The sequence below is a fragment of the Sus scrofa genome, chromosome 1 (genome assembly GCF_054392235.1).
Source record: "Sus scrofa isolate SSC_HxYL_T2T_F1_AM1 chromosome 1, Sscrofa_HxYL_maternal_Yorkshire_Landrace_v2.0, whole genome shotgun sequence".
NCBI lineage: Eukaryota > Metazoa > Chordata > Mammalia > Artiodactyla > Suidae > Sus > Sus scrofa.
This window is the reverse complement of record NC_139383.1, coordinates 221,443,897-221,463,643: the sequence shown is the minus strand read 5'-3', so window position 1 is coordinate 221,463,643 and position 19,747 is coordinate 221,443,897. Positions and strand designations below refer to the sequence as shown.

The 19,747-nt window shown below is 36.9% G+C and overlaps 1 protein-coding gene across 1 annotated transcript in view; it reads right to left on the bottom strand.

Annotated features, from left to right (window-relative positions):
• LOC102165580 (uncharacterized) overlaps positions 1-19,747 on the bottom strand; it is a 1,236,614-nt gene that overhangs the window by 53,554 nt on the left and 1,163,313 nt on the right. The window lies entirely within an intron of this gene.

Below are 19,747 nucleotides of genomic sequence, written 5' to 3'. Positions count from 1 at the left end.
CTGTTTCTGAGTTGTATCCTTTATAATTTTTTTTTTCTTTGGACTGTTTAGGGCCATGCCTGTGGCATGTGAAGGCTTGCAGGCTAGGGGTCCAATCAGAGCTGTAGCCACCAGCTTACACCACAGCCATAGCAATGCAGGATTTGAGCTGTTTCTGCAAGCTACACACACCACAGCTCATGGCAAGTTGGATCCTTAACCTACTGAGTGAGGCCGGGGATCAAACCCAATCCTCATGGGTACTAGTCGGGTTTGTTAACTGCTGAGCCATGACAGGAGCTCCTACCCTTTATACATAATGGTAATGTAATAATTAAATTATTTCCCTGAATTCTGTGAGCTGCTCTATTGTAAGTTAATAGAACCTAAGGAGGGGGTCATAGGAACCTCTGATTTATAGCCAGTTGATCAGAAGTACAGGTAACAACTTGGACTTGTGATTGGTATTCTGAGTTGGAAGGGGCTGTTAGAACCCCTAATATGTAGCCAGTTGAACCAAAAGCTCAGCTCAGAAGTTCCCACCGTGATGTAATGGTTAACGAATCCAACTAGGAACCATGAGGTTGTGGGTTCAGTCCCTGCCCTGGCTCAGTGGGTTAACGATCCGGCGTTGCCATGAGCTGTGGTGTAGGTTGCAGATGCGGCTTGGATCCCGCGTTGCTGTGGCTCTGGCGTAGGCCGGTGGCTACAGCTCTCATTCAGCCCCTAGCCTGGAAACCTCCATATGCCATGGGTGTGGCCCTAGAACAGACAAAAAGGACAAACAAAAAAAAAAAACTCAGCTCACAAACCTCTTACCTGTGGAACCTCACACATGTTAGAATTGATTTGAATTGATATCTGAGAATTTGTTGTTCTTGTAGTTAAAACCCCCTCAGCATATTTGGTTATCCAAAGTGCATGAGCAATGAAGGAGACTCACAAGAGAGAAACACAGTAGGAAAAAAATGTTTTTCTTCCCTGTTAGAGGAAAAAAATTGAGTTTTTATATATTGTACTGTGCTTGTGGGAGGTCATCATTTTTATTTATATTTCATATCTTTTTTTTTTCACTCATGAACAAATATAATTTTTGGATTACAGATAACATGCAATATTATGAATCATTGTCATGAATTATTCCACTGTTCACAAACTGAAATACTTATGTGTATATCCACCTGGTATATCTGAAGTACCCACACTTTAGGTACTTTTCCCCCCAACACACATGCTTAATACCCCCCCAAAAAAACCACACACATCTATGATCAAACTGTCCACTCAATATTTGCTATAACTGCAAATTTCCAATGGTGAAATGAGAAAAAAATATCATTATGGTTCATCAATTACTCTGATTCTCTTAACAGAGGTTGGTATGACTCTGAATCTGTTGCCAAATGCAAGTTTGTATGTCCAATGTATAATTTGGCAAAAAAACCCCAAAAAGTCAGAGTTTAAAGTGGAGAAAGGTTTACTTCAGGGTCAAGCAAGGAGAATGGGCAGCTTGTGCTCAAAAGACCCAAACTCCCTGGTGGTTTTGGGGGAAGAATTTTTAAAGGCAAAATTTAGGGTAGGGCCTGCAGGATGTGTGAACTTCTTCTGATTGGTTGGTGGTAGGAGGATGGTTCTTCAAGAGTCTTGTGCTTGACCTGAAGTGACCATCCTCCATTTAGGTGGGGGGCCCCTAGTTTCTGCAGGATTTAAACATGTATTGTTGTGCATATTTCTGGAGGAGGATCCTTGACTCTGCTTTATCTCTGCACTATTGTTTCTTGACTGTTTCCCCTTTATTTTTGAGTTCCCTCCCTCTCCTAATTAGTAACTGTTGAATAAGACCTCAGGGAAGGTCTAGGAGCTGAAGCCTTTTTCTTACAAACCAGAAACTGGGAACACTGAATGGCTTTTGTACTCAGAAGGGCCCTACAAGGTCCTGCTTGGTTTCAAATCCAAATATTTTATTGGTAAAATTTTCAATTATGCATCCAAATAGAAAAAATCATACATAATAACATTGCTGTTTTCATTACTTTAGTATTAGGATAGTTAAATGAATCACTCATAATACATAGGTTTATGCTAAGTGGTTACATTTATGTCATTAGGCCTCAAATAGAACATAAATGAAATACTAAGAAAAATATGAATGTTTTGATTTATAAGGGAATTATAAGATTCAGGATTAAACTTCAGGCTTTTAATACACTTTGATAAAGCTTATGTTTTATAAGTACATTAATTGGCTAGAAAATGAACCATAATAAATGGCTCCTCAGAAGAAAACAGGAACCTGATCTTTCAGTTGTAGAGCCTCTGGTATAATGGAAAAACTATGCCTCTTACATTACAAGAGGTTGTTCACTATTTCCATATTGTTGAACAAATTCAGTAAGAATGCTCTTGAACAAAGGGAAGAATTAACATTCATCTCTAGATTTGAATTTAGCCCTGGCAAATAAAAGTAACTGAAACATCAATAAACATTTCTGTTAGGTTCCATTAAAATTTTGCTTATCCAGGTAAAATACCCTGGGTTAGAATGCTGCTCTAAGAAATCATATAAGGGAGTTCTCACTGTGGCTCAGTAGGTTAAGCATTTTCTCTATGGCAGCACAAGTTCAATTCCCAGCCAGTACAATTGGTTAAGGATACACTGTTGCCACAGCTGTGGCATAGGTTGAATCTGTGGCTTGGATTCCTTTCCTGGCCTACAAATTTCCAACTGCATGGGTGAAGCCAAAAAAGAAAAAAAAAAGAAAGAAAGAAATCATATGAAATAAAAATACTGATTTTAATACCAACTTTAAGGATGCTTAGGCATATTTTGCTCACCATTGTATTGCTAAATCATAGCATAGGCTAAGTTAAGTTTTAATCATTTTATGAAAGTTATCTGAGGAGGTCCCATTGTGGCTCAGCAGTAATGAACCGGACTAATACCCATGAGGATGCTTGTTTGATCCCTGGCCTTGCTTAATGGGTTAAGGATCTGGGCATTGCCATGAGCTATGACTTGGTTGAAGATACAGCTTGGATCCTGCATTGCTGTGGCTATGGTGAAGGCTGGATGCATTTGCAGCTCCAATTCAACCCCTAAACTGGGAACTTCCATATTCCATAGGTGAGGCCCTAAAAAGAAAAAAAAAGAAAGAAAAAAAGTTATTGGAATGAATGCAAAATAAGTATCTTTTGGTTAAGAACCAGATTCCAGAAGCAGAGAGATCGACTTAATTGATAGTATTTTTAACTTAACCTTAATTGGCTACTGGAACATTATTTAAATTTCCCTAAACCTTAAAATTTAAGCTGTAAAAATGGACATCATAACATAGAGCTCCTAAAGTTGTTCCACAGTTGGAAGGAAAGAGTGGTGTGGTATTGTACAGTGGGCTGCCAATTAATGTCAGTAGTTATTAACGTGTTTCATTTTGCACTGTCAACAGGAACATATTAATAGCATGTTGGGTAACTGGGAGGTAGTAGGAAATGTGTGAGGTAAAACTACAATAAGGGATACCATCAAAACAAACTACCTATTTGTGTGATTCCTAAGTTACTAAAAAGCTAAGGTGATATTTAGGACTGTTTTACCCACTAAAATTCAAAACTTTGATGCAGCTTTTGCCCTACATCACAAGAACTAGAAGATCAGGGAAGAGGGGAAGAGAACAAAGTTTTCCTACTAGAGAAGTTAATTATTAAGTGACTGAGAAATAATAGACTCTAGACCCTCAACAATGCTCTAATTCAGCAGGATGGTATTAGACTAGAACAAGTACTCTCAGTTTTTTGGCCATTTTATAGGAACCATCGGTCTTTAGAATCTTCCTGCCCACATGTGTCAGTTATTTTTTCTCTGTTATAATTTTATGATTTGTGAAAAATCATTACATTGGTTGCATCAACATGTTATTTTCTAAAATATTCCTCTGTTGCACTCCATGCATAAAGCTTTGTTTGAAGTTTATTTCTATCATAGAAAGAAGGCATTTCAAAGAAAGATATTTACATTTCAAATAGATGTTTGCATGACTTGTACTTTCTTCTGTTGTGTATAATTCAATCAGTTGGATATGAAGTGCTGACATTGAAATGCATAAGCAGAGATTTCCTATTCACTCAGCTTTCAAAGTATCTTAATTAAATCTGGCCCTGGTCAGTAATGGACATGCCAACACTTTGAAGGCTACGCTGACTTAAAGGGAAGTTGTTTTAAAATGAAGCTCATGGTGAAGTATGTTTACAGTAGCACAAAAGGAAACAGGAGTTCCCATCATGGCACAGCAGAAACGAATCGGACTAGGAACCATAAGGTTGCAGGTTCGATCCCTGGCCTCGCTTAGTGGGTTAAGGATCCAGCATTGCCAGGAGCTGTGGTGTAGGTCACACATGCTGCTCAGATCTGGCATTGCTATGGCTTTGATGTAGGCTGGCAGCTGTAGCTCTGTTTATACCCCTGGCCTGGGAACCTCCATATGCCACGGGTGAGGCCCTAAAAAGACCAAAAAAAGGACCAAAAAAAAAAAGGAAACAATCTCACTTCTAAAATTTCATGTGGTAGGAATGTTAGGGGACTGTTGACCGGAACTACCCACCTTGGCCAGGCACAACTACAGCTGCTTGCAAGAGTTATCTCACAGCAGGAGGTCCTGATAAGGAACAGGGTGCTTCCCTGAAGACTAACCACAGGATTTGGGAGGGGTCAATAGGAGAGAGGAGTCAAACAACATTCCAGGATCCTTGGCTCTGCAATCCGTCTTGGCTGAAGGGCACATGCATCACCAATAAGGACCCTGAGCCATACCAAATATGGGCCAAGCAAGATGATGGCCAGAGACAACCCAGAAACTAACCACATTCCCATAAAAACTGAGACTGCGAGCTTTGTGGCAGAGCAGTTCTCCTGGGTTCCCTCACCCTGCTACTCTCAGTCCTGGCACCCCTTCCCAATAAAGTCTCTTGATTTGTCAGCATGTGTGTCTCCTCAGACAATTCATTTCTGAGTTTTAGACAAAAGCCCATTCTGAGGCCCTGGAAGGGGTCCCCATTCCTGCAACAAAAATACAACCCATTTGTTAGTAACCAAGTCATTGAAGAACATGGAGGAGGCTTGTATAAATAACTGGGTAATAATAGGGAGTGCTTTCACAGGGGTGTGTGGGAGGATGAGGATTTAGTCTCTCTTTTGTGAGCTGGCATTAAGTATTAAATAATTCATTAACAAGTCACTACATTATATATGTATATATAGATATTTAATATTATATAGTAGATTGGGGTATTATATTGTTTAACGTAAAAAACAAACAGTCACCAGCTTTGAAAATCCCCTGAACAGACAACAATGATGTTAATCATTCAGGATAAAGCTTAATTTAGCTTATTTTTCAAGACTAACTTGATTTGGGTCATTTTTGGCTTATGCCTCTTGAAATAAAGCAAAATTTGAACTGTTTCCCAAGGTTGATATGAGGTAACCACTGAAATTCTAATATAACCAATGACTGAGAAGAATAAACAGTCACAGCTTTCTTACTATATAAGCTGCTTTATAAAATGTACCCCTGAGCCTCATTCCATGTTTTGGTTTGAGTGCTCCCAGTTTGCAAACTGCCTTTTTAGTTTGTGAACAATAAACTTTTACTAATTACTTCCTCAGTGATTCATTGGTTATGTTTGAGCTATTTCTAAACCTTTTAATGTCACATATACACACACAGAGACATGTTTGGTGAAAAAATGTTACTGGATTGAACTTTGGCACTTTAGAAGTAAATTTTTATCCATTATCCTCACCTTTAAAAATCCATTTCCTTATACAGAGTATGTTTTCAGTAAGTTTTTATTGAATGAATGCTTGATGCCCTTTTAGGTCATTCCAGAATAGGAGGGCAATTATCACTGATGATAGGCAACTTGCTGTCCCTATCCACTGAGGTAAATAGATAGGAGTAAATGGCCAAATAAACAGAAATAGAATGATGCCTATAGGAAAAAATAATCTGGCTGAATTTTAAAAAATAAATGAAAGGACAAAAATAATGCTCCGAAGATGAGTGACTGCACAAGGACTCACTTCCTCCCGGTAACTATCAGAAAAATCAGTTCTATAGATGGAAGAAATGAGGCAGTACAGGTTCTGTGAGAAATGTTATCAGTTCTGTTGTATAAAGTGAGCCAATAAAACTAATCTACAAGGGGCTTTTGGATTTTGATTAGATTGTAGATTGCAAGCATTTTGTGAAGGTTTTGTAAAAATAGCAATTGATTTCCCCTCTAACCAAGCAATTTAATCTATGGTGCAAATCTCAAAGCCAGCTGTGGGGTGGTGGGTTTCCCTGCAGGATCAGTGAGCTAGAAGCAATATACACTTGCCATTAGGCTTCTAAAATAATCAGTTGGCAGAGATAATTTTAATGAGCAGGAATAATGGTTAACAACCTTGGTTAAGATTCTTTAGGGCCAAAGTGATTCAAGTGCCCCATTCATCTCCCCATTCCTTCCTTTTTCAGTCTTTTTCCATTTCAGTGCTAAACAGAAATTGAGAACAGCAGGTTTTAAGTTATACAGTTCATCATGCTGTTTGAAATGTGCATATATTCACACCAAATATATTCAATGGCATGGCATACTCTGAACATGCCAGAAAATGGAGAGAAGCAGAAGATCTTAGACCAGGAAGGAAAAAAGAAAATCTGAATTTGGATTGAGTGGCCAGACTGAGTAAAGTACCTATTTACAGATCTTGTTTTCTCCCTAGGAGAGTGGAAATGGGTTCTCAGGCATTGTGTTGGGCTAAATCCTGGTGATGAAATTGTAACTGAGCTAGTGTCCTATGGGGCTCCTAGGCACACAAGTCTTTCTGTGTCCTCCATTGCTTATTTTTAGGGAATAAGCTCCAGCTTCCATGACCTTCCCTGTGTTCCAAAGGGCAGTTGCTAATCAGGGAAGGGAGGGGATGCAGAGACCAGGGAGGAGCAGCACAGCCTGGGGGTAGGGTCCTGGTTCCTCCTCAAGGAATGTATATAATAATAATTTTCAGCCTTTCTATAGAACTAAAACCCCCAACAAATGGAAGAACTACTTAATGAAGCAGTCTTCATTCAGGGAATGAGGACCACCAGAACCAGTCCTGAGGCCACTAAACACTAGCTTTGAGAAACAATGCAAGCTTACTTCTACCCTGATCCTTATTCTACTCTCCAAACTATAAAACCAACTCCTAACCCCTTCCAAGGGGCCACAAGGCATTTGCCTGCTGTGGCCCTCTTTGCCTGGCAAATGAATAAAGCTATCTTTTTCTCCTATACCCAAAACTCAGTCTCTGCATTTCAGTTCTGTTCCAACAGACAGAGGCTGAATGTCAGCAACAACATTTCTAAAGAACAACTCTTTCCCAGTCCTGTGCTTGAGGCGAGAATTTTCATTAGGAAAACCTTTAGTGATAGGTCCCAGAGACTATGCAGAGGGAGGAGAAAATGGTCTGGAAAAAAACTACTCAAGTAAAGATTTTAAGGAGTGGCAGTGGTCATGGCAGGAGGGGATACCCAGTGTGAGCCAGGAGTCACATGTAGCAATCTGAGGTAGCTGGAACACAGTGGGTTGCTTCCACCATTGCCTCTTGGAAAGATGCGTAAATCCACTCTTGTTCTCTCTGATAACCATTGTGTCAGAAAGGCTCCATGTGATTTATCAAAGCCACAGTTGTAGGATTCTAGGAACAGAACTTCTACAAATTGCCATTGACTCTCATCTACTCCTGATATGAATGAATTTGAGTGTTACTTGAAGCTATACATAGCTTTATGAGCTCTTGTTTCCTTATTTGGAACATGAAAGGAATGACTCCTACCAACCATGTTTTATAGAGATATTTTGAAGATTAGTAAATTACTCTATAATAATTTTAAAAATCATATAATCATTATTTTGCTAATCTATTAGTTGTTGATCACAAAATGTTTCAGATATTGTTTATTTTTTCTTTTTTTTTTTGTCTTTTGATGGCTGCATTGGTTCCCAGGCTAGGAGGTCTAATCAGAGCCCTAGCAGCTGGCCTACACCACAGCCACAGCAATGCAAGATCCGAGGCCAGGGATGGAACCCGAAACCTCATGGTTCCTAGTCAGATTTGTTTCCACTGCACCACAATGGGAACTCCCTCAGATATTGTTTCAAGCACTTTATTGTATTATCCTAATATATCCTAATATATCATAACAGGAAAACCTAATGTCCCTACCAGTGAACAAAATTATTTAAAAACAGTATTACTTTCCCAGTGCAATGCAGGAATGTCAAAGATAGAATTCAAAACCAGGTGTTTCTCAATTCTATGTTCTTATTCATTATGCTAGAATAATATAAAATATTTTGACACATGCTAAACAAAAGTAAAATATATTTCATTTACCATGAAGAGCAGTATACAGCAATCCAAATTTCATATGGTATTATCTCCTTAGTATAGTAAAATGTTCAATTCTTAGGGATCAAGGGTGGGATAATATCACAGAACTCTGTGTGAAACAAAATGGTCCACATGTTCTCAGAGGCATAAATTCTCATGACCATCCTGTCATTAGTGACTCAGTTAATTCTCAAGTAGATTTTTATCCAGGAAATTATGCTTCTCTTGAGTTCCTGGTTTATTTTCTCAGGGACATCATAGATCTTTTTTTTCTTCCCTTGTTTTGACTGCAGGGGTGCTCAAAGAATATGTAGTTGCCTTCCTCTAGAAATTGTACTCAACATTATTGAATGCTTCCTTGGGTAGTAATTTTATCTTTGGATTTAAATTAAATTTACATTCTATTTTTCATTTGCCCACATTCATTTATTAATTTATGTACTTACTAAATTAAGTACATTATTTTCTTGGTTGTTTTTCATTGTTCAATTTACAATATTGATTTTTCTCTATGTTCCAAAGATGGAGTAGCTCATAATTGAATAGATATTGTTCATCTGTTCTTTCTATAAAGCTGGCTTGCCAATTTTACGTAGAAAATGTTCTTATTTGAAATAATGTTTGTTTTGTTTTGTTTTGGCTACCACTTCTCACGAAGGACAGAAATGAGAAAATGTAACTAAATGACATTCTTTCTTATGGAAAGAAGTGTTTTTCAGTTGTATATTTTCTAAATGGAGGATCTTAGCATTAGGTCATTCGTGCTGCTTTTAGCTTCCTCTCAGAATTAAAGGCCTGGCATAACTGATAAAGACTTTCAGAACACCTATCAGATTATGCACCTCTTATTTTTTTGTCTTTTTTTAGGGCCACACCCTTGGCATATGGAGGTCCCCAGGCTACAGGTTGAATTGGAGCTGTAGCTATTGGCCTACACCACAGCCACAGCAACATGGGATCTGAGCTGCATCTGTGACCTACACCATAGCTCACAGCAATGCACCACAGCTCACAGCAATGCCAGATCCTCAATCCACTGAGGAAGGCCAGGGATCAAACCTATGTCCTAATGGATACTAGTCAGATTCTTTTCCACTGAACCATGGCAGGAACTCTCTCTGCCTTTTAGAATAGTGGTCTCTAAACTCTTTTGTACAGCTCATGTACAACTTACAGACCAATATGCTGATCCTTATACAAAATCAAGAAGAGTTTAAGCCTGGCATAGACACAGGTAAAGTACAAACATAGAAGATTAGGATATAGTCTGGAGATGGGAGGATAGATGTCAGAGGGCATGAAGGGAATGAAAGCATATTGGATTATGTTGCCAAGATCTAGGCTGTTTTGAAGTCCTTTCTCTCTCTCTGTCAGATAATTATTTTCTCCATCAATAAGTAAAATAAATGTTCTTTATAAATTTTGACCAATAGAGGAGTTCCTGTCATGGCTCAGCAGAAACAAATCTGACTAGCATCCGTGAGGATGCAGGTTTGATCACTGGCCTTGCTCAGTGAGTTAAGGATCTGGAGTTGCTGTGACCTATGGTATAGGTTGCAGATGTGGCTTGGATCTGGCCTTGCTGTGGCTGTAGCATAGGCTGGTGGCTATAGCTCTGATTTGCCTGGTAACCTCCATAGGCCATGAGTGAGGCCCCCCAAAAAAAAGAAGAAAAAAAAAAGGCAAAAAAATAAAAACATTAAATTTGACCAATAAAGAATATAGAAAGAAGGAAAAAGTGATTCACTGTCTACCATTGAAAGACAATTTTTAATATTTTATATATGATAGGGATGGAGTAGGCACAGGTAGTTTTAGAAGTCTCAGTAGAGGATCACAGAGAGGGAAATCTAGGGGACTTTGGGAGATCACTGTAAATTAATAAATTGCTCAAAAAGGCCATCAGAACAAGGCAGGCTTGCTTGATCAGTGGAAGTGTGAGAATTGCCTCAGGTCATTGGGTAGGGGAAGGGATGTAGTCTGCATTCAGATTCAGACCAAGGGCAGCAGTTTGAGGACAGCCTTTCTGCTGATTTTAATACACACCTTATTGGATACCAAGGAGGAGCTGCTATTCCCAGAAAGTAAGAGGTGGGCTTTTCCAACCCCCACTCCCCTTGGAGGATAAAACTGTAGCCCACCAGATCTCAGGGCAGAGCCTCTTTGCCCGCCTGCTTGAATCTTTTACAAGTCTCCTATCCAAATGAACCTATTTCTTGCCTCTATCACTTTGTCTCTTGCTGAATTCCTTCTGCATGGAGACATGAAGAACCTGAACCTCATTGAGTCCAGACACTGGGTCAGTGATTCTAATTTAAAACCATGAGTTTAAGTCCTAATCTGGGTTTAGGCTGGGTTCGAGTCCCGACATGTGGGTTCAAGTTAGGCTGGGTTCAAGTCCCAGCACTTGGGTTCAAGTCTCAGCACTTGGGTTCAAGTCTCAATCTGTGTTCTGTCTAGGTTCAGTCCATTAATGCTGTCAGTTTTATATATACAAATATGCCCTATTATCCAAATCCCTTGTTTCTGGAGTTCAAGTAATGTAAATTTGGATAGCAAGTTTAAATATTGACGTATACTGCATTATCCAAATATTGAGTTTCAAATATCAAGTAGTAAGATAGCAAGAGATTCTTTTAAATTGTTGTCTGAATCTATCTGGTTACTAAGTTCTAATTTCAAGGATTCGAAGAGAATACTTTCTATATTTGTTTTCTAATTATTTTAAGTATTTGCATATAAATGTATAAAATGTAAGAAAGCAAAGGGCAATATATAAACATACATATATAGTATTACTATAAAATATATATTACTTTTTTCCTTTTTTAAATTAACACTGTAAGATATATGCTTAATTGAATCATTGTAGAATATTCAATAGTATGGAATTTTTATAGTTTGATGAATCATTTCCTATTCTTGAACATTTAATATATGTTTTCTGTAAAAATTAATCTATTATTAGTTATGCTGTACATTTTTTTTTTTTTTTTTTTTTTTTTTGTCTTTTTGCTATTTCTTGGGCCGCTCCCTCGGCATATGGAGGTTCCCAGGCTAGGGGTCCAATCGGAGCTGTAGCCACCAGCCTACGCCAGAGCCACAGCAACGCGGGATCCGAGCCGCGTCTGCAACCTACACCACAGCTCACGGCAACGCCGGATCGTTAACCCACTGAGCAAGGGCACGGACCGAACCCGCAACCTCATGGTTCCTAGTCGGATTCCTTAACCACTGCGCCACGACGGGAACTCCCATTTTTTGTTTTTTTTTGTGTGTGTGTCATTGGCGTTCACTTCTGAGGATAGATTTGTCAACTAAAAAAAATACAACATGAAAGTTGAGAGTTAAGGTTTATTTTGGGCGAAATTAGGACTTAAGCCATGGAGACAGTATCTCAGGTAGCCTAGAGAAACTGATCTGAGGATCCTGGGGGAAAGCTAGGATGTATGAGTTTTTGCAACAGTTGGAGGAAGTAGGAACAAAAGATTTACAGACAACCAGATTTACAGAAGATTTACAGAAAACCATTTCTATGGGAAAATGTAAAGGTCTGGGCTTACTGGAATCACTCGTTTTGATATGCTTTCCTGAGTTCCCTCAGGGCTCATTGGTCCAAACTTGGGAGTGGCATCTTTTGTTTCACCCACTAACTACAGCACAGGAGGCAGTATTTCAGAGAGCTCTGAAATATTGCCCTAAAGAGGAAAGGGACAATATCAAGATGTAAGTCATAAAGGTGATGGGGGAGGTGCATGCAGCCACCACACATTTTACAGAAGTTTGCTGCTGGTCTCATCAAGGTTACTACAGGTCACAGACATTAGTCATTATTGATGGATTTTAGTGTTTTTCTAGATATGAGGAGATGCACAAATTGGGCTCATAAAATCTCCTAAAAATATCTAACCAACTGAAGACCTGTTCTTCCCGTTTTCCCAGAGCATGGAGTGCCTCACTCCTAGTCTCTACCCTGAGCTCAACTCAGAGGGTGCTGCGGGTAGGCAGCTGCAGTGGCTCATGTTTTACTCTGTGTAGAGGCTGATGGCAAGTGCCACACTTCAGTTCACAGATACCAGAATTAGACTGACAAGTTGAAGAAATGCCAACTTTTTATGACTCCCTTTACAAATTGCTTAAGAGGTTTTTAAATCATGGAACAATTTACATTCACATATTTAATGATAATAGAGTCTTTTATCCCTATAATAAGTCTGTTATATTTCACACTATTCTTTATGAGGGATACATTCTGGCTTAAGTTTGAATTAGTTTGCTATTTAAATTACTGGTTGGTTAGGGTTCCAAACTCCCTGATACGTAGTATTTAACCATATGATTTTCTTTCTTTTTCCTTTTTTTTTTTAGGGCTGCATCCGCAGAGGTTGGAGGTTCCCAGGCTAGGGGTTGAGTCAGATCTACAGCTGCCAGTGTATGCCACAGCCACAGCCACAGCAATGCCATATCCGAGCCGTGTCTGTGACTCATACCACAGCTCATGGAAATGCCAGATCCTTAACCCACTGAGCGAGGCCTGGGATCGAACATGCAACCTCATGGTTCCTAGTTGGATTCATTAACCACTGAGCCACGGCGGGAACTCCTATCCTTTTTTTTTTTTTTTTTTTTTTTTTTTTTTTAATAGCTTGGGTAAAATGTAAAGAATGTGGCAATGTGGAGGGATTTAATCCATTGTGTAAAAAGAGCATTACCTAAAGAAACTGCAATTTTTATTCCTATATCTTATTAAATACAGAACTTCTTACTATTTCTTAGGGTTTTTTTTCTAATTTAAGTATTTCATGAAGCTTAGCTTATCTGTGCTAAGGAAATATCATAAGAAATATATTAGAGTTGCTATATATAAATTATTTATAAAAAGATACAACATTAATTTTTATTATAAATTGTGTAGTACCTTTTATAATTGCAGATATTTTACCAAAACCCACTTCAGAAATTGTATGTATTATTGTTGACATAATATAAATTCACTTGAGTTTTCCTTAAATCACTCTAAAACATCCCTTCTTCAGAGATTTCTAAACACATTTTTGGAATAAGTAATTTTGTTAACCCTGATACCCCCAAAGTCTGATCATTAGCAAAATACCCTGAGATTTTCCATGACACTTTTAAAAGTACACCTCCTCTTCCTGTTTTAGTTTGTCAGATCTGATTTACCATGGCCCTGGTATGTCTTCTAATTATTATTTCAAATTATCTTTGACAATGCATATTTTAAATCATCTTTTATGCTGATTGGTGAAAAATTTTGAATTTATAGGCCATTTAAATCCATCCTATGGCATGCCCTGCAATTAATTAAAAGCCAAGTAATAGTAAAATGCAATAAACTCAATGACTACAAGGTTTAAAAAAATCATCTCATGAAAAAAAAAAAGCATAAAGTTGGAAAAGAAATAACTTTCACTTCAGGAAGAAATGTAAAAAAAAACAATTCTCTGTCTCCTTCAGTCCATCAATTCTTATCTTCCTCAGCCATTTTAATTAACATGTTAATAAATTCCTTGTAGTTTTAATAGCAAGTGACAATTGCAAAGTACAAGCAGAAATAAAATATAACATAGCAAATTTGTTACTTGTAAAAAATATCATTACTGCCTAGTCAACCATAACTTGCTTTTTTCCCTCTCTCTCTTAAGGGAAAGGCTGCTATTTGGAAGAAGATTTAAGCTTTAACCCCCACATATTAAGCAGAATTAATGATCTATTTGCTTAGAAAGCCATATATTAGCTCCAGTTTATCCATCCACTGGGTAAACGGTAGGCATTATTTGGTCACTATGATAGATTTGAATGTAGGCAAAAGCATCAATCAGTGTCAGCAGCTGATTAGTTGTTGGTGTCTTTGACAGGCTCTTCCATCTCACTGAATGAAAGCCAGCTGATTGCTCTCACTTCTCTCTACATCCATTGCCCTCCAAGCTACTATATTACTCAGATAATGCTGAGGGTGTAAAATTCTCGATGTCAGTTAACGATGAATTCCTCTCCTTCATTTATTATTTCATTCATGTTGCTCTTCTACTTGAAATTACAGAATGAGGCTGGTCAGCAGTGTGTGGTAATGTGAAACTTTATGAAGTAGCAATGGGTGAAACAGTTGTGTTTTAATAATAACATCTGTTCTCCTTAAGGCAGAAAAGTGGCATAATGTGTACTTCCTTAGATGACACCATAAAAATTAGATGTGTCAAGATCAAAAGGGTTGATATTTGAAGAATAAAATATTGTAATAAGAAGAAAACATTACTCTTGAGTTTAGGTTCTGCAATAGTAATTAGCACTAAAATGACCATTAAATTTATGTTCATTTCCTCTTAAAGTTTGCCCAGGCCAATCTTTTATTACTAGGATATGTATTCAGACTCCATTATGAACACTGTAGCTTATCTATGAGCCTAAAGAACAGATGGAGTGAATTTATTTGCGGAAATATATGAGCAAGTGGAAATGATATGAATTTTGACTTTCTTGACACCCAGAATTATCTAGCATATGTGCAGCTCTCGTCAATAAACACAGTCATAAGGAATGAATCATCTTTAATTATAATTGAGGATTACTTAACCAATTTTAACTTTTGTTTGTTTATGGGGCAGGGTGATAGTATCAAGTACTATGAAACCATTTAGATATGATTCAAATGACATTATGTAGATTTACTAGCAATGCATTTCCATATTTTTCCATTTTTTCTATATACATTATATATTTATGTTCAATGCTTGGGGTTATTCCACAAATAAGTATGGGTAGCCACAATTTTCAATATGTGGTCATATATTCCAATTTCTACCCAAGTAAAATTTGAATAAAGTGTAGAATTATGAATTTATAAATTTTATTAAAATTGTTTTCAAAAATTAAAGTGAAAAAATTAAGAAAATGAAATATCAGTATGAACATTCATTATAAATATAATTACATAATCAGTGGTAATAATTCTAAATTTTATTTGAATTGTCTAAACATTTGATAATTTTTCTTGAGCAGGATAATCTGATAATTTTTCTTGAGCAGGAATAGAACATTTATGCATAAACGTAAATTATTTGTGTCAGAAGTGTGAAAAGAGAATTCAAAATCCATGAAGAGAGTGAAGCCAGTATTGCCTGCTGGCTGAGCTGATGTTTTCCCAGACTGAGTTTTTCAGACATGATGCATTACCCAGGGAGGAAACTCCAAAAAAAGACTAGTAATGAACAAGCATCATAAGGTAAAACAATAAGTAAATAAATTATATGTTCAAAATAACTTGTGAATAAAAAATATTTATGGATGACAGTCTTATTTAGTTCAATTTTATTTATTTTGTAGCTTATAGTCAGAGAAGAGAGAGAGTAGTTTATTTTAAAATACAATAGTCTGGGCCAAAAATAGTTTGGAAAATTTGTAAGGATGCAATATTAGAACTGAATGTGCAAAAAATTATTTCTTGCACCTAATAAACTGTTAGTAAAAGAATGGCTGGATAAGTAATATCATTTAACTACGTTATAGGACAGATTTACTCAGGTTTCAGTCAGTATCATGAAACAAAACATTCTCTCAGATCTATGTAAAAAAAAGTCTCTAACCCCCCCACACCATTTAATTCCAGTTATCTAATTTTTGGTACACAGGGTTATTAGAGTCATAATCTGAAATCCTTGACTATGGAGAAGGAATTTATTTTAGAAAAGTTGTTCAAACTAAAGAATTCTTTGGCCCATGGCTTAAGATAGCTCTCCTGCTCTGTAGTCAGAGCACCTGACTACAGTAGGTTAAAACTGTGGAGCCAGATGTAGATTCTCTAAGTAAGATCATGTCAGCTCTCAATCTCAGTATTTTTTGAGTCCCCATACTGTGATAATTAAAGTCACACTTCTTGCTAATATTACTTGATGATCAGTTAACTCAAGAAAACCTATTTTAAATGAAACATGTTTTCAAAATGGAGATGAAAGCTTTAGCACAATTTGTTTTTGTCCTTATAGTAGAGGAAAATTAGAAATAACCTAAATAGAAATGATATAGGGATTGTTAGGTAGACAGTGTTGCATTCATTCATTATAGTGTCACTTTGAGGGTGGCCTCAACATGTCAGGCTTGGACCTGCAAGAGGAAATTCTTAGACATAATACCCAGCATCACCTTGTTTCACACTGAACACTCACAGGAGTGCCAGGGTTTTTGGCAAGAAATGCTTGCTTGTGAATGGCAGGTATTGCACAGAAATTATGCCAGTCAGGAGGGAAAGGAAGTTAAGAAACAACCTCAATGAGAACATCAAAGGGAACATCTCATGCCTGACAGATTCTTTACTCTAACATCATATACATTCCAAGATTTCCATGAGGTGCCTGAGGTGAACTTAGAAGCCATTGCAGTCTCTGGAAATACGCTGTTTTAGCTCCTGCATTATATAACCAAATAGTCAAGCTGTGTACTTTTACCATTAAGAATCTTTGTGTCTGGAGTCTATCAAACCATTACAATCTTATTTTGATACAGAACAGTTATGATGTCATTAAAATTTATATTTATAAAGACAAAGTAAGATAACACTAAACATTTATTCCATAATGCTAAGCAGAAAATGGTAGGGTGCAAATTTGTATGTATACAACCCTAAAAAAGAGAGTAGTGAAAAATGCTTCCATATGCTAATAGTTAGTATAAAAATATAGGCCTTTTTCCTTACCCTTATTTAAAATCTAAAATGGACATAAATGCCTTTAATTGGAAATATACAATGTATTTATTTTTAATTAAATTGCCTAAATTTTCTCCCCCTTTAAAAATAAAAGACTCTGCAAAATTTAAAGATGTATTCTGGTCAAGCTAAGCAAATAATTAGGGCCATATTACACATTGGTGGATTTAAGTCAGCGATTGAATGTGAAAACAAGGCAATAACTAGCTCCCCCATTTTTTATTATCTGCAGCCTTTTGAAGATATCTACCCTTTCTACAGGATCAAGACCTCCTTCATGTTTCATTTAAAATAGGTTTTCTTGAGTTAACTGATCATCAAGTCAATGAGCCAGTCATTGCAAGAGCAGAATTTAGAGGAGGCTTGTGAATAAGCCATCCAATAAGGCTTGAGATTTAATCATGTATCATTAGTTGTGTCAAGAATGAATTCTAGGTTCTGAATAGGTTCAGACAGATTAAATACCTGGGAGTGTAAGTAAGAGCTGGGATCTATTAGAAGAACATAAAGAAGGAATTTTTCCACTGAAAAAAGCTATATTAATGATAGATACCAAGTGCAAATAAAGGATAAATGTTTTACGTTTGAACTCATTGAATTGAAATATATCTTTATCAATATAAAAGGTAAAAAAGAATACGTGTGTACAGACAATGATATGATAAAGTATTATAATCCAGAATAATAAAATAAATCAATAAAAATAGACAAATTACCATCTAAAAAACACACAATGAACAGATAATTAATTGAAGAGGAATATCTAAATGTATATGAAAACAATGAGTCACTTTAAATTGCTTAAAGGTAAATTAAAAGTGAAATTTTAACCTTTAAAATTAAAAGTAAAAATTATCAGTAAATTAAATGTAAAATTAAAATCATATTTTAAAAATAATTATCTAGCTATAACATTGCTAGGTATATCAATGTTTCACAAAGAGATATAAGAATGATTTTGTATTTCTGGATTGTTAGTAAGAGGAAATAAAATGTGGTGTTTTGCAGCCATACAAAAGGATAAGACTGTGTATACTGATAAAAAAATGACAGTCAAGTACATATAATGTGCTACTACTTATACACATGAATACATACCACATGCATGCTTAAAATATTTCTAAGGCGGAGGCATTCACTTTTGGAAGTGCTGTGGCAGAAATTCCAACAACCAGCTGACAGCAGTAACAATGGAATGCTCGTATGGCCATGTCCTCTGGCAAGTATTTGCTACATTAACATCACTGATTAGAGTCAACTTGGAATAGTGAGGCAGAGGACAAATTACAGTGGTTTGAGATGTGGTAGATAGACGGGTAGGTTTTTTTTCTGAAAATGTGGTTGTTGTGCAAATGATACAAATGTTATTAATAGGGAGGATATTTGTGCAAAAGTAACATTTTATGTATTCAACAAATGTTCTAGAAAATTTGGGTACCCATATGTTAAAAAATAAAACCTAGATACAGACTTTAGACCATTCACAAAAATTAACTTCTTAGGGATCATATGTCAATGTAAATTGATAAAATATAAACTTCTAGAAGAAAAGAGAGAAAACTTGGGTTTGGGTACTTCTATCTTTTTCTTTTCTCCTTTCTTTTTTTTTTTTTTTTTTGCTTTTTAGGGCCACACCTGCAGCATATGGAGGTTCCCAGGCTAGGGGTCCAATCTGAGCTACAGCCAAGGGCCCACACCACAACCACAGCAATGCGGGATCCAAGCCATGTCTGTGACCTATACACAGCTCAGGGTAACACTGGATCCTAACCCACTGAGCAAGGCCAAGGATTGAACCCCAACCTCATGGATGTGAGTCAGATTGTTTCCTCTGTGCCACAGAAGGAACTCCTCATCTATCTTTTTCAATGAAAGTTTTGTCCAGATATATACCCAAGAGTGGGATTACTGGGTCATATGGTGGTTCTATATTTAGTTTTCTGAGATACCTCCATACTATTTTCCATAGTGGTTGTACCAACTTACATTTCCACCAACAGTAGGAGGGTACCCTTTCAGGGTTAATAGATGCAAACTATTGCACTTGGAGTGGATAAGCAATGAGATCCTGCTGTATAGCATAGAAAACTATATCTAATCACTTGTGATGGAACATGATGGAGGATAATGTAAGAAAAATTATATATATATATATGTATATGTATGTATATATATATGACTGGGTCACTTTGCTCTATAGTAGAAGTTGACTGAACACTATAAACCAACTATAATGAAAAAATAAAAATCATAAAATATATGTAAGGAACCCATGACACTCAATGATTAAACGATATAACCTTGGAGTTTCCATCATGGTGCAGAGTAAAAGAATCTGACTAGGAACCATGAGGTTGCGGGTTTGATACCTGCCCTTGCTCATTGGGTCAAGGATACAGCAGTCCGTGAGCTGTGGTGTAGGTTGCAGACACAGCTTGGTTGCTGCATTGCTGTGTCTGTGGCACAGGCCATCGGCTATAGCTCCGATTAGACCCCTAGCCTGGAAACATCCATATGCCATGGGTTCGGCCTTAAAAAGACAGAAAGACAAAATATTAAATATATACATATATGTATATACAACCCAGTAAAATAAGGGGCAAATGATCTAAACAAACACTTCATTAAATGTT